The sequence below is a fragment of the Nicotiana sylvestris genome, chromosome 6 (assembly GCF_000393655.2).
Source record: "Nicotiana sylvestris chromosome 6, ASM39365v2, whole genome shotgun sequence".
Taxonomy (NCBI): Eukaryota; Viridiplantae; Streptophyta; class Magnoliopsida; order Solanales; family Solanaceae; genus Nicotiana; species Nicotiana sylvestris.
The window spans coordinates 38184942-38201937 of NC_091062.1; positions in this window are offsets into that span (position 1 = coordinate 38184942).

Here is a 16996-nt window from a genome sequence, read left to right on the forward strand (position 1 = left end):
TTACTTATGCTGGAAAATCTCAAGGGTAGGGATTTTCTCAATATGATGGGACTAAAGAAAAACATAGATTTGACCTGTTTGAAGGATTCCTACATTCCTTTCGACTATCTATACCAAAGGTACAACCATAGTAAGTCCTACCGCACTTACCAAGATGAATTCGCCCTCATCTCATTGGGGCATATCCACGGAAGGGTCTTTGTCTTTATGTTCTGCTTCTTGGGGATGATAGTGTTTCCTATGAAGAAAGCAAGGATTCACACCAGTCTAGCTATGGTCACTAAAACCTTAATGGAGGGAATTAGTGGGCAACCCTTTAGCATAGTGCCAATGATCGTTGCAGAAATGTACCGAGCCTTGGAAAAATGTCAACAAGGAGACCCACACTTCGAAGGATGCAACGTGCTACTCCAGCTCTGGCTCATGGAGCATATCCAAAGGGGTGAATATCGGCAAGAGATTCAGCGGAGAGACTGGGACGATCATATAGCCTTCCATCAACCAAGGTGAATGAAATACATGCCCGACATATTTGCTAAGCTAGAAGATGCCAAAGGATGGGTGGAGCTATTTGAAAATCTGACTGAGGATCAAATACAATGGATGTTCGAATGGTTCCCTACTGACAAGTTCATCGCCCGATCTATGGATGCACCATTTCTGATACTAATCAGTTTAAGAGGAACCTACCCTTATGTCCCCCTACGGGTCATGAGACAGGCTGGTAGAGAGCAGGTTATACCAAGGGTCGACAAGATGAGTCACTTCTGGGATGACTTCCAAGCTGATGATAGTCCTTATAAGTGCCAAGCTCATCATATGTGGCATTGAAAGATCATCATGGGAAGAGATACTATCGAGCCAGACAGATACCATGCTGGCTGCACCCCATACTATTCAGGATGGCTGGAGGATAATCACAATGGTATGGGCCAACCCAGGTTTGTTCGAGGTCACAGGATCATCGATGAAAAGGCTGAAGCACAGGTCAAGTACAACCAATTGCGCAAGAGGATATGGGAATGAGAAAGTGAGCACCAGGAGATTCAAGAAGCCCATCAAAAGTTGATTGAAGAATGGAAGGATATAGCTGTCAGCGCCAACAAGCGACTGGGGTATTTGAAGCAGGGTTTAGTAGAGTTGGAGAGGAAGTTCATCCAGAGGATTGAAAACTGCCAGAACGCTGAGGGAAACGAAGGAGGACACTTGGCTAGAGCCTATTTGCTGCTGGGACTACGTGAGCTGGTGAAGCTGTTCGATGGAGCTAACGATGCCGAGTCTGGGGAAGGTCCTTCTGGGACCAAGTAGCTAGGAGTCCTTTCTTTTAAGAATGTAATAAGGCCAAGGGCCATTAGTGACATTTTATTTTCTACTATTAGTGTCGTTTTGGGATTCGTCTTATTTTTTATCAATAAAATGAGGCATTTAGTATTATAAGTTCTCCAAATCAACTTGTCACTAGGCCTACCTTGGGAACAATGAGGCTCCCATATTAGGACATGATTTATATTCTTGCACTATGTTTTTAAATATTGCAATGTTTTCTTCTCATAATCTGCACTAACTTGCTACCTTTTTGTTTTTACCTTTTGTTTATTCCCCTCTCCAAAGGTTAGTTTGTACACTCTGGCATCGTCATCATACTCCACAAGATCTAAGGGCCCTCCACGTCCTCCTCCTCCGAGTCCTATCAGAAACAAGAACAAGGGAAAGATGGAAGATTTGAGAAACATCAGAAAGGAGAACTCAGTTGCCAGGGTAGAGGTTCCTCAGGGTATTCAGGTTTCCAAGGAAAGTGCCTCCCAGCTCGAACAGAAGTTATTGAAGTTTCAGGAAGAACTGGACCAAGTTCAAAACTTGGAGAATTTGTCATTTTCCCTCACTACCCCAAATGTCAACTTTGCCAACACTCAAAACCCCACACCTACACAAAGCATCCCGAAACCACAAAACCAACCCGCTCCCCATTACCACTGCAACATATGTCACACTTCAGACAACACCCCACTGCTCATCCCTGAACTACTAAATTCCACAAATGATCATCCCCACAATGCCCCCATCTATGTGGAAACCATGCCACACTATACTCAACTCATTTCAAGCACACCCGGGTCCGATGATAAGGACTCGACTATCAGGAATTTAGCGGAAGAACTCAAGAAACTGACTAGCAGAATTCAGGGCGTCGAGGGAAGTAAGGGGATTGAAAGACTAAATTACAAAGACCTTTGCATTCAACCCGATGTCGAACTGCCCGAGGGGTTTAAACCTCCTAAGTACGAAATGTTTGACGATACCGGGGATCCGATAGTTCATCTGAGAACATACTGCAACAAGTTGGTTGGAGTAGGGAGGGACGAAAAGATTCGCATGAAACTCTTCATGAGGAGTTTGAAGGGAAATGCTTTGTCTTGGTACATCAACCAAGACCCTAAGAAGTGGTCAAATTGGGTAAGTATGGCATCCGATTTCATGGATAGGTTCAGGTTCAACGCGGAAAATGCACCAGATGTGTTCTACATCCAGAACTTAAAGAAGAAACCCACGGAGACACTCCACGAGTATGCGACTCGTTGGAGATCAGAAGCTGCTAAGGTCAGACCGGCTTTAGAAGAATAATAAATGAACAGGTTTTTCGTCCGAGCTCAAGACAGTACTGTGAAAGGTTAATGCTGATTGAAAGCCAAAAAATTTCCGACATCATCAAACTAGGGGAAAGGATTGAGGAAGGTATCAAAAGTGGTATGGTCACTAACTTTGAAGCTTTGCAGGCCACCAACAAGGCTCTACAGTCTGGTGGCACATCCAAGAAAAGGGACGTGAGCACCGTGATGGTTGCACAAAGAACAAAATCCCCAATTGAATACCAAACCAACCCAATACCTCCACTCACATATCAACCTACCCCAAATTACCAAGCACCCTCGCCCTCTTACCAAACTCCACCACCTACTTACCAATCACCTCCACCTCCCACATATCAGCCTACTTCACCCAGATATTCCCAACCCGCACATGTCTACCAAACCTATAATACTCACTATCAATCACCTCCCACCCACCAAAACATTCCTAGACCCCGACAAAACTTCAACCGTAGACCCCCCAAACAGTATACCGCCATTGCTGAACCTATCGACCAGATGTATTAAAGGCTCAAAGTTGCTGGTTACATCACCCCTATCCCTTCCGTAAACCCCAAAAACCTATCCCAATGGGTCAACCCAAACAAAACCTGTGCATACCATTCTGGCATGAAGGAGCATACCATTAATGAGTGCTGCTCTCTGAAGGATAAGATCCAAGATTTGATTGACAACAAGATCATCATAGCAAAGGAGCCAGTTTCGAATGTCCGCAACACCACTCTGCCTAACCAGAAGGGTGGGAGCATTCACATGATTGAGATAGAGGACGATTGGGACCCCAAAGGGTCGATCGGATTGATCGCTAAAAGTGACGAGCCAAAGGAACCAACGGTCACACTTAATCCGATTGTGGTCCAGATCCAGCCTTCTAAAAATGCTGAAGTAAACATGTCCATACCACTTGAGTTCGAAGCACCTTCTTCTGCAAAGACGCCAGGACTTATTGAGGTCACGTTTGGGTCTCAAAAGACACATGTACCATTCAAAGTGGTTGTGTTACCATCTAAGGCAAAGGTGCCCATTTCGGTGGCCATGACAGCCATAACACCGTTCTATACGAAGGTCATACCATGGGATTACACCGCCGAGGCAAGAAGGAAAGGGAAAACCAAAACTGGAGAAGCAATTGCAACACAGGGTATGACAAGAACCGGCAGGGTTTATACCCCAAAACATCTAGCCGAGTCCAGTAAGTAGGCCTCTAGACAACCAACCATCACTGAAACTGGGCCTGATGATCTCTGGAGGAAGATACAAGCCAAAGAATATTCGGTCATTGATCAGTTGAACAAAACGCCGGCCTAGATCTCCATCTTGGCTCTGCTACAAAGCTCTGACGCACATAAGAACGCCTTACTGAAGGTGCTGAGTGAGGCATATGTACCCAGCAACATAACTGGAGGAGAAATGGCAAGCATGGTGGGGCAAGTATTGGAGCGTCACAAAATCACTTTCCACGAAGATGAGCTGCCACCTGAAGGGCTAAGCCACAATAAGGCATTGCACATCACTGTGTAGTGCGAAGATCATTTTATCACCAGAATCCTGATTGACGGAGGGTCCAACCTCAATATTTGTCCATTGGTGACTCTCAAAACATTGGGAAAGAGCCTGCATGAGATCAAGGATGGAGACATCAACGTCAAAGCTTTCGATGGATCCCAAAGGTCCACTATTGGGGAAATCAGTTTGTGTCTGCAAATGGGACCGACTTGGTTCGATGTTGATTTTCAAGTGATAGATGTCCCAGCATCTTACAACTTGCTATTGGGACGGCCCTAGATCCATGCCGATGGGGCTGTAGTATCATCCCTACATCAAGCAGTGAAATTCGAGTGGAATCACCAAGAGGTAATTATTCATGGAGACGGTAGCAATCCCATATACAGTCGCCAGACCATCCCAACAATCGGAGGAAGAAGGAAGATAGGAAGAGAAACCTACCATCACATTGAGCGAGTCAACGTCATGGACAAGGACAAATGGTGGGATAACAAAATTGAAAGTATATTGAATTGGTGTGGATACGAACCTGGCAAGGGACTTGGCAAGAATCTCCAAGGAATCGCTAAGCCTATCAAGTTGAAGAAATACGGTACCACTTTCGGTTTGGGATATGAATACACTTGGGAGGAATTCAACCACTGGTCGCCACCACGGCACAGTCCCTACTACCCACTGGAGCATCCGATACCTTGCTTGGAGCAGACTTTCCTGCCAGCCAATGTCATATATGGGTCAGTAGAAGAGGAAGCACTGGCGGCGATGAGGAATTTGTTTTTGGAAGATGATAATATGGACTGTTGTGTCATTTTCGAGGAGGAGGGGGAGGAAGGACCTTCTATACAAGCTGTGAGCTGAGGAGCACGCCTCAACAATTGGTTCATCAGAACCACCAGGGCCTGGAAAGCTTCGGGGTAGCAACGCTGAACAAAGCACCATGCATTACCTTTATTTTTTTGCTAATTGACCTTCTTTCCGCATTTTTAATATTGAAATTAGAGCTCCAATGTTCAAAACAGTTATAAAATTTATCAAAGAATTTTCATTTCTTATAAATCTTGCTCTTATTACTTTTTATCGTTTACTTTATTTACATAGCATTACTATTACTTATCTTGATGAACCGATGATTATGACGTGCAACGAGGCAACGCAACAAACGAATATGGACTTAGAAGAAGATGATATACCAGAAGTGGTTGTTAAAGAGGTTGAGGATTTTGAGAACAGACCTAAGTTTAATTTGGACGAAACTGAGATTGCCAACCTGGAAGATGCAGAAAATGTTAAAGAAACACGAATCAGCGTTCATCTGTCACCATTGGAAAAGAAAAAGTACACGGAATTTCTAAGGGAATATGAGGACATATTCGCCTGGTCTTATGATGACATGACTAGTCTCAGTACATCTATTGTAGCTCACAAGCTGCCAACCGATCCGACATGTCCACCAGTAAAACAAAAACTCAGGAAATTCAAACCTGACATGAGTTTGAAAATCAAGGAAGAAGTCACCAAGCAAGTCAAAGCCAAGGTTCTCAGGGTAGTAGAGTATCTAACATGGTTAGCCAATATTATGCCAGTGCCGAAGAAAGATGGGAAGGTTAGAGTCTGTGTCGACTACCGGGATCTCAACCGGGCCAGTCCGAAAGACGACTTCCCTTTGCCGAACATACACATTCTAATTGACAACTACGCCAAGCATGAACTACAGTTGTTCGTTGATTGTTTTGCTGGGTATCATCAGATATGGATGGATGTGGAAGACGTAGAGAAAACGGCTTTCGTTACGCCATGGGGGATGTATTGTTACAAGATAATGCCGTTCGGGTTAAGGAATGTTGGGGCCACCTACATGAGGGCCATGACTGCTATTTTCCATGACATGATACATAAAGAGATCGAGGTATATGTAGACGACTTCATCATCAAATCCAAGAGAGCCAATGACCACATGGAAGATCTGAGAAAGTTCTTCAACAAACTAAGAAGGTACAATTTGAAGCTGAATCCTGCCAAATGTGCATTCGGGGTTCCTGTCGGAAAACTACTTGGGTTCATTGTGAGTCGTTGAAGAATAGAACTGGATCCGTCAAAGGTCAAAGCCATCCAAGAATTGCCACCACCGAATAACAAGAAAGAGTTTATGAGTTTCTTGGGAAGACTTATACGAGCATCTAGCTCTTATAGACGGAAAGAGAATGAATTCGGTTTGCCACGGTCAGCTCTATCAGAACTAAATGTCCAGATTCTTCAATAAAAGAGTCAAGCCGAGACAGTTTACACCGGGGCAGCTGGTGTAAAAGAAGATTTTCCGACATCAAGAGGAAGCAAAAGGGAAGTTCTCTCCCAACTGGCAAGGTCCATACATGGTTCACCAGGTCCTCACCGGAGGAGCCCTCATACTTGCAGAAATGGACGGTGAAGTTTGGCCGAAGCCGATCAATTCAGATGAAATGAAGCGATACTATGCGTAGCTTTTATGCTTTCCTCATATGATGTAATTTGAACTACGCCTGACCTGATTCCTGTTTAAGAGGGGATACGTAGGCAGCCCTATGGGTTCGATCATAATTCAATAAAATTTTCATTTCCCCCTGCTATTGGAAACTGGGGCAGAATTTTGAGGAGGACCCTCAAAATTCCGAAGTGATTTCAGCCATTCGACGCAAGTAGCCATCGGAAGCAGCAACCCAGTAAACTGGGGTAGAATTTTGAGGAGGACCCTCAAAATTCCGGAGTGAGAGAAGTTGCAGTATCTTGGACCACGTCGCAATCGTTAGTTCATCTAAAGAAAACTATTCTTAATTATGTATTTATTGTCATATTTCTTTACTAAATCATGCCTGTCTGTTACCAAAGTTGCTTCGTTTAGCAACGCTACCCCAATGATACACCCAATAACATCGGAACGGAGCCGAGCAGGTCAAGCAAAGCCAGCGGGAATACGAACTAACCTCCCCTCTTTACAAAACTCACGATTTTTCTTTGAATGCAGGCACTTGAGTTGCAAAATCATCAAATATACTATACACTCACGAGACTCACATTGCTTAGGAATATAACTCTCAGAACCGTTGCACTTACTCATAGCTGCTATCCGCACGCAGTGCTCCCAGCAGACATAGTATCCCCAGCAGTCGCAATGCCTCGATCTGCTATCAGCTAAGAAAATTCTATCATCATTTTACCCTTTTTACTCCTTGCATAAGGCTGCCTTTCTGCCTTCCGGGTCTAAGCATTGTCTCCATCTGCATTTCCTGCATTGCATAAGGCTACCTTTCTGCCTTCTAAGGTTAAGCTCTACCTCCATCTGCATTTCTTGCATTGCATAAGGTTACCTTTCTGCCTTCCGAGACTAAGCATTGTCTCCATCTGCATTTCCTGCATTACATAAGGCTACCTTTCTACCTTCCGAGGTTAAGCTCTACCTCTATATGCATTTCTCTGCATTGCATAAGGCTACCTTTTTGCCTTCCAAGACTAAGCTCTGTCTCCATCTGCATTCCTGCATTGCATACGGCTATCTTTCTGCCTTCCGAGACTAAGCTTTGTCTCCATCTGCATTATCTACATTGCATAAGGCTACCTTTCTGCCTTCTGAGACTATGCTCTGTCCCCATCCTGCATGGCTGAAATATCGCCACTTTATCACTCTTGCATGGATGGAATATCGCCACCTTTCATTTACGTCTTGCATCGACTGAAATATCGCCACCTTCTACATTTCATGGCCTGAAAGATCGCCAAATTGTCCAAAGCCGTCATTGTTCGGAGGCACCATTTGCATAGCCCGAGAACCCCATGCCATGGCCTGAGGACCCCATTTTATCTTTTGCATATCATTATTCAAAGGCATCATAATCCGGAGGCATCATTCTCATAGCCCGAGAACATCATTTCATAACCTGCGAATCCTTTATCATACGCTTCATGACCCAGGACGTCATAGTCCGAGGACGTCATCCTAACCGTCTGAAGACAACATTCATGGTCTAATGGGAACTTGCATCACATTTAAATTTATGCACAATATATTCTCATTTGTAGGTAAACCGGCTAGCAACGGCCATCTCAGCAGGGGCGATCTCGCTCCAGTTCTGCAGCTTATCAGACTCCGACCATCCTTCTCAACCCGAGCATCGCGTCCGCTTTTCGAAATCTCCATCGGTATATTCCGCCAATGGATCCTAAACTACATATGGCCTGATTCCTGTAAGACCAGGGATATGTAGGCATCTCATGAACCAGAGTTCGGTCAAAATTCATCAAATCGTTTTATTTGGTCAAAATTGGCCATCATATTTTTACCCGGCAACTCTTTCATCCTTCCCGGGTAAAGAGGGGCACTTGTTGATACCCAATTTTTCCTATGTATTTTTATGCTCAAAATACTTTCAAAATAACATATATTCATACATAAGCATACCCAAGTGTTTTAGTATTTTTTCCAATCCTTTGAAGAGTTTTTAAATCAATTTATTATCCACGCAGTACAAAATCCATAACTATTCCCAAAATCATCAATTTTGGTGAATACTTTATTTTATTCCCATATTTATACCGAAATATAATTAAGGTAATTTTTTTTATACATTTTTACAAATTTATTTGGTATTTAAATAAAAGCTAAATTGCATATAATCGCAATTCTAGCCTACTTTAAGATTAATAGCATTTTATAATTGTAAAATTGGTTCCAGTATTTTTAAATTGATATTTATTTATTATTAATTGGCTCAGTACTTTTAATTTGCTTTTAAAATCGTTTTTACTATTTTTATAAACTAAAAGGGAAAACTGGCTATTTAACATTTAGCTTCATTTCATTTCAATTACAGCCTATTTTACATTTTAATTTTAACCCTTAATTGACCCAATCCTAACCCAAACTGAACTGGCCCAATTTCAATTTTGACCCAACCCATAACCCAATTCAAATGACCCTACCCAGTTTCCCACCTACCCTCTTAAATCTAGGCCGTTGATCATTCAGATCAACGGCCATTATTTACCCTTCCATAATTAAACCTAAACGACTACCCTAATCTCCCTTATTCTCACCTGACCCGCCGCCTTGAAACCCTTCGTATCTCAAAGCACTCTCAAGCTCTTTGAAACCCTAGCCATCTCCCACCTTATTCTACCATGTTTCCCCTGGAATCCATGGCTTCTCAGGCCATGGATGGCCTGTAGTCACTCCCCTCCACCACTAAACCTTGGATGTTCGATTTTTTAAGGCCCGACTCTGATTGCTCTCTTTAGATCCTTCTCAAATCTGTAGATCTATGGCTTCTCCGGCCATTATTCCGGCGTGTTCAAGCAATATGAGTCTTTTTGACTCAGGATCTGACTTTCCTCAAGACCTTTCTCATTTCTAGGCTTTTCTCTGAAACCCTAAGTTGTCCAAGGTTCTTTACTTGCTTATTTTCTTAGATCTGGAATATGTTTGTGGTCTACTGAACTTTTTCCCCAAATTCTCTTTTCAAAATTGTTTAATTTCGATTTATGGTTTCTAAAAGGTTTCTTCAAAATATCTTTCTGATTATTTCTGTTCTTTCTTTATGTGTGTTCGTCTGTGTTTTGCTCGTATGACTTATTTTACTATGCATGTACTGTTCTTCTACTTTCTTTTCTCCTGTACTCGCATGTTAATCCGTGTTATGTTTTCCTTACTCTTCTACTATATGTGTTTAATGTGAGTTCTTTGATGTTGTTCGCTTTACTGGACTATGTTTGGGTTCTTATTAAGCATGATTCATCTGTTTTTTACCTAAGATTGTATCACTTTTTCTTCTAAACTTGTTTAAGTTCTGAGTTTTCTCAAAACATGTTCTCCATGCTCTTGACTGTATATTATGTCTGTTTGTTTCTCATAAGTCTTTGAAAGAGAATTCTGAACCCCTTTCAATGACCTGTTTGCTCATCTCTATTGTCTGACTCTATTCGAAACCCTAGGTTTTGGGGTTTTCTTTGGCAAGGGGTATCAGGGTTCCACTTTAGGACCCTAGGCTTTCAGACTTACTATGAGTCTGTAATTTAACTTGAATCCTTTTTGCTTGTGACTTTGAAACTTTCAGTGATAGAGTCTTCTTCCTAAATAACCCGACAGTTCCTTTTGTTTGATTGGTATGCTTTATATACAAGAAAATTCCTCTTTCAAAGGGTTTTCACCAACTAATTGATTGATTCTGAAATCCTCTAATGGGGGTTTAATTTATTGTTACTAATTTTCTTTGATTGAACCCCATTTACCTTTCCCTGACTTAGTTCATTCGAATTGAACTTGTAATTTTGATTTCCCTGGCTGTTTGATTGATTCCCTTTCCATATTTTTTCACAAACCATGTACCATTGGACTTTTGCCTTAAATAAGCCATGTGTATTTATCCTTCTTGTGTTACTTTGGAAAATATTTTAATCCAATTCTTTCCTTAATTGTCTTTTACCCGTTTGAAATTAGAATCCCTTAACTGAAGGGAGATTCTGTGTGATTGATTGCAAACTATTCCCTTACCTTTTCTTACTTGTTTTCTGCACTATAAAAGGGGCACGACCCTTCTGCACTTAGACACCTTGAACCTTCAGTACAACACTTTCAACTTACATTACTTACACACTTACAATATCGCTTTGAGTTCAATACTCTCTCAACATTCTGCTTTTTTTTTTCTGAGATCTTTTGGAACTGTTTTCTTACAAATTGGCTTTTTAAGGCTACTATTTTACTTGTTTTCCCTGAAAACTGTTATGTTTTGATTTAATTTTCGGCCTCACCCCTATATGTTTACTTTATAGTTTCATCCCTTTTGTTTACTTTACTGCTCATGTTCAATGATTTATATTAATTGTGTTCTTTCCCTGCATCTGTTTCTATTCTGAATCCCTACCCCTATTCCCTTCTATGTGTTTGAGTTAAGGTTCTTGGCCTGGCAGTCCCCAAATTACTGCCCAGGCCATAACCTGATCCGCAATGGGTCCTAACTCCCAAGTTTGGCTAACAGGCTAGTCAGGGGTGTGGTAGCACTCCTAATTGTTGGGCATGACCACCAGCCTGCCATAGCTCTCCCTAATTCCCCCTATATACACTTACACTCTCTCTTAGATTCTAAGTTCTGCCCCTCTCTTATGGGCCTTGCTTTTGGACCTTGAGTTCCCTCTGAACTTGGACATCTGAGGGCTGGCATTTCCACACTGCACTATGCTCTTAATTCTGCAATATGTTTGGGATGTAAGCATTGCCCGGAGCCCTTTGTGACTTTTGGGAACTTTGATACATCCCAAATAAGAGAAAGGCTTTGGAAACCTGATCCTGGAAGTCGGTTCATCTCATATTGTTAGACCTTAAGTCTGAATTAGGCTCCTTGGTTGTAGCTTAATTTCTGATGTAATTTTACTTTTCTTAATTCATTCTGGTCTGTAATATGTTGTAATAACATATAGGGTTCTAGTGAAAAGGGGAGGGTCATTTATGTATGCAAAGGGTAGACAACATGCTCATAGGCGTTACTATTTACAAGCTCTGCACTTACGCATATCATGTAGAAATCCTGCCTATAAGTTTTCTGCACTCATGCACGTCATATAGAAATCCTGCATATAGTTTTTTATCTTATACATATCATATAGAAATCCTGCATATAAGTTTTTTGCACTCATGCACGTCATATAGAAATCCTACCTATAGTTTCTGCGCTTATGCACATCATGTAGAAATCCTGCCCATAAGTTTCTGCACTTCTGCATATAGAAATCATGACTATAGGTGTCCTGCACTTCTGCATTTCTATCTATCATTAGGCAAACGGTCATAGGTTAAAACAATAATCAACTGCCTTCTAGATGACATATCTATAGGACTCCCTGCACTTTCATAATCGTCTTAAAATCAACAACGCTTAGAAATCATGCCTATAGGAGTAACCCTTTGAATCTGATTCGCTTATTTCATCTACAAGTTTAAAATCAGTTGTAATGTTGCTTAATATCTGCAGATCTTATTTTTTATATAATCAATAAGCCTTCTTTAAAATTGGAGTAAGCAGTGTTAGATGTCATGCCTATGGGTTTCACCTAGGCAAACCATTAGGTAATTAATTAATTGCATCAGTCTTTGATAAATTACAACCAGGGAAGGCTAATTCGGACTCCTCATCTGAGAAATATGTGACGAATCATCCTATCTTACGCTTTAATTTAATTCAGACCATAACCAGTACTTCTAAGTCATGCTAAACAATTTGTTTCTTTAAATGAGGAGGCCCGTTTGAGCCCTTTAAATTGTTATGTGTTCTCCACACACCTGCCTTATATGTTTTGATTGTCGCCCTAGAATTTATCCTTTTGAAATCTAAAAAAGCCAAATCTCCCTTCTATTTAGGACTAGTAGTCCCAAATGCCTCCGGGACTGATAGGATTGGGGCAGGTACTAGCATGCAATAGGTAATGATACTATTCCGCGCTACACCTTAACGGGGTGGGAAAGGGTAGATATAGATATGATGACCGGTGCGCTAATACCACGTGTAACCCCTCTTTTGAGGAGCGATTACCGGGTATTGCATTGATGGGATCCATATTGTTTGTAAACCTAGAACCCCCTTTCTTTTAACTTGTTTAATTGTCCGGACTATTTCCTTAAAATTTTTGCTTTCTTTATTCTATTCGAACTTTCAATTTTCTTGCAACAATATGTGAACCCCTTCTTACTTGAGCCCTTAACTGTTTATTTGATTATGTGAAGTCACAACTGTAACATGGCCGGGAACCTCACTAGTGGACCTTGAGGGGTGCCTAAAACCTTCCCCTCAAGATAATTTGTAGTCCTTACCCAAACTCTGGTTCTTCAAACTCAAACCCTTCTTAGTGTCCTAATGCATTTAATCATTAGGTGGCGACTCTTCAAGCTCCAAAACCCAATTCCTAAAAGGGAACGAGTCGTCCTCCCAAATGTCACAAGCCCGATTTCGCTAGAAAAAGGGGGCGCGACACTTGGCCAATGAAAAAAATGAAGCTCGCACGTTAAAGGGCGTGTTGAAGAGACCATTAGATGGCGTTTGGATCGGCTTTTAAGTTGGTTAAATCAACATTTAAGCTATTTGGCAAAGTTAAAAAGTGCTTAAAATAAATTTAAAGCTGCTTAAAACAAGCCAAAAGCAATAACCTAGACAACCCCAACTTATTGCTTTTTGGCATAAAAGTTATTTCTACTGAAAAATTTCTTTTTTAAGCCAATCTAAACGGCTCTGAAGTAAATAAATAAAAGTGTGTTTTATGTAACAGCTTAAACTTTAGATGAGATGGTCGCAAAGTTCAACAATATCATTATTAATAAATACAAATGAATAAAATGCAAGATCACATTAATAAAAGACTCAAATACTAGTGTTTTAAAAGGCTAGGACTTCAGCCGGAGCATTTTACTTAAAATGGGGCAAGGCAAAAGCATTGAGACATAAGGCGTAAGGCCCAAAGATCTTTAATTTTAAAATTTATAAATTAATAACATAGTATTATTACACAAAACAAATATAAAAGATGCATTAAAAGTTTAAGAAAACTAAAAAGAATTAAAGAAACTGATATAAAATAAAATATCTAGCATGTTTTACAAGTAAAAATAATGCAATACTTTAAAAGTTATCATGAAATATAAATTAACTACAATATCTTAACTTTCAAAAAATTAAAAATCATAATTTCTTAAAGAATATTATCAAGCTGCATATTTTACATCCTTAAAAGTAAATACTCAATAAATTTTATCAACACTGTAATTTAAAATATTACTCCTTCATGAGTAAATACAAAATTATTTTTAAATATTAAAATAATAAATCTATGATAATTTTGAAAGACGTAGAACTAAGACATGAAGATCCATCAAGTAAATATATAAATTTTGGTTATTTATTTTCAGAAGAAATATTCAAATGATATTCATCCTCGCGATGTTCTCAATTAGTAAATATGTAATACTATGGTTCGTTATTTGAATTATTCACAATTTCATATTCCTATAGATAAAAAGAACTATAATCATTCATCTGTTAATTTCTTTTTAGAGTCAACAATGCTAATTATTGAATTCAACACATTAATGGCATAGAAACTGTTAGGCGAGTCCCGAGCGTTGAATGTTAAGCATATTTAGAGTACACTATCGAGCGCGTCGGGGCGTAAGCCTTACAGAACTAAGTCCCACACATGAGTCTCAAGGCGTTTTGATAGTGCCGCGCCCTGGGGTGAGCCCCGATGTGAGTGTCAAAAAAGCCTTTTAAAATACTATCAAATACATTAATATAATTATCCAGATTTCTTCGAATTAATTATGAATAATCCCAAATTTTCTCTCTAAATTTGCTAGTCATTTTATCCTTATTTATGTCTTAAGATATAATCTTTTTTTCATTAAATATTTATTTTATTTATGTGTTATCTCCATCTTCAAAACAATTATTACTAAGGTTAAAAAGGAAAAAAAAATAATCACTTTTGTCTTGAACGTCTAAAATGACAAGTAACCACGACTGATATATGAGATGGGGAGTAAGAAAATACTTTTTTTGCCAGAAACATTTACAACAACAACAACGTTTTTTGACATAATTAGTCTAACGTTTGCCTTAATACCAAAGTAGATCGTTGGTCTGAACCTAGTGATTCGCATTTCCAGGATTGCAATTTTTTCAAAACAGCCATTCCATGCATTTTTCAAAAACAGATAAATCTACGCCGAGGTCATTTTGATTTCAACGCTCATTTGTGCTTAGATAGGGTGCGTCTTCTTATCAACTGGTGTAATCCAATATTTATAAATAATATTTTTGTTTTTCACACATTAATTATGCATATTTAAAAAAAATATTCGATGAAGCGGCCTTTCCTTCAAGGTGTATCAGCCCTAGTATTTACTTTACTATGTGTTGTACATACTTTTATTTGATTAAATGAATGAAAAATCATACGTTAAATGGAACGCTTTTTGCATGAAATACTACTTTGGAGTTTGGTGTTTGTGAAGTTTGAATTTTAATAGTATTAGACTTCAAATGAGATATTTGAAATCCTGATTTGCAAATGTATTTCAAGTAGAGTTGTTCATTGGGATCGGATATCCGAAATCCAAATCGATTCGTTCAATTTCGGATTTCGGATTGAATTGGATTAAGGATTGTGTTTATTAAAATTTCGGATTTCGGATCAAATTCGAATTGGTGTAATTTTAATCCGATCCTAAATTTGAAATTATTAGGGCATGTATAAATACTAGTAAACTTTACTTTTGGATAGTTAGTACTTCCTTTACATCTTTCTCCAAGTTATTACCTTTACAATTAATGAATTTAGCTATATTGGCATCATAGTACTTTCATAATTGCAGAAACATGAATTTTTCTTATTGTATTGCCTCTTTTACAAAGAAAATATACATATGAGTTTGTAACTTTGAGTCATAATAATCCGATCCGAAATTCAAAAATTCGATCCGATCCAAACTTTAAAATCCGATATGATCCGATATTAATTCGGATTCGGATTGTATTTTCTAGAATACGAAATCCGATCCGATCTGATCCCTGCACTGCCCTAATTTCAAGTGAAATCGGGTCTTCACTCACAAAAATTTCTACTTTCTTTTAATTTTTAGGTGGAGTTCCCTTTAAACACAATTGCACAACTTAAAAAAAATATTTCTAAACTTTTTTTTAAACTTCTAATACTCCTCCAAATTTTAAAAAAAAATACTCCTCCAGATAACAAAAATAATACTCCTTTGTATGGGTAAAAATTTGACCGCAAGTGGATTATCATTAAAAGAAATGATAAGGGGTTAACCAAGGCATAGTCGTACCCACGAGGCGTAATAACACCGAGTATCTCGGCCACTGCCGAAATCGAGCCATCGGAAGGCTTGCACGGCAGAATATATGTCGTATTATTTGAGTGAGTATGGAATAGTATAGTCAAGAGGGGGTATGCTGGTGAAGAACCATTGGATAAAGGGGAACATTGGTAATATATAGATAAGGTAAGAAGGAAAGATGGGGGGGTTCCCAAAAAGAGGAAAAGAAACGGAAGAACGGGAGGAGACTTCCAACAACAAAGCAAAAGCCTAGATTTTGGTTACAAACTTTTTTAATCGTCATTGTTGAATCAATAAAGATAGATCTCATATTTTCTGAAACCGCCATTCGAGCACGGGGCAAAGTGAGTAACCCCATAGTGCCTCTCCCTATTCACCGACTTTACAGGTTAAGGTAATAAGCAATTCCGTTTGGATTTAACTTAACATCTCTCTCTTGATGCCTTCTTCGATTCTTTCCCCGAGTTTGATGATACCAGAGAATTTATGATTTTCAAAACCATCAACCTTTCATAATATTGTGGATCCTGTGCTCTCACAAAGAAATTGTTCATCTATTCCTTATCCAATGATTGTCTGACCTTGGCTGCTTTTGAGGGTAGCATAATCGCGGACAGTCTCAGTGGGCTTCTTCTTGAGGTTCTGGATATAGAAAACATCTGGTGCATTTTCTGTGTTGAACCTGAATTGGTCCATGAAATTTGGCGCTATACTCATTCAGATGGACCATTTCTTAGGATCCTGGCTGATGTACTAGGACAAATCATCTCTCGTAAGACTTCTCATAAAGAGTTTCATCCGGATCCTTTCATCCTTTCCGACCCCAACAAACTTGTCACAATAGGTCCTCAGATGAACCCTGGGATCACCTGTACCGTCAAACATCTCGAAATTGGGAGGTTTGTACCCCTCTAACAGCTCTACATCTGGCTGTATGCATAAGTCTTCATAGTTCAAACCTTCGATTCCTTTGCCG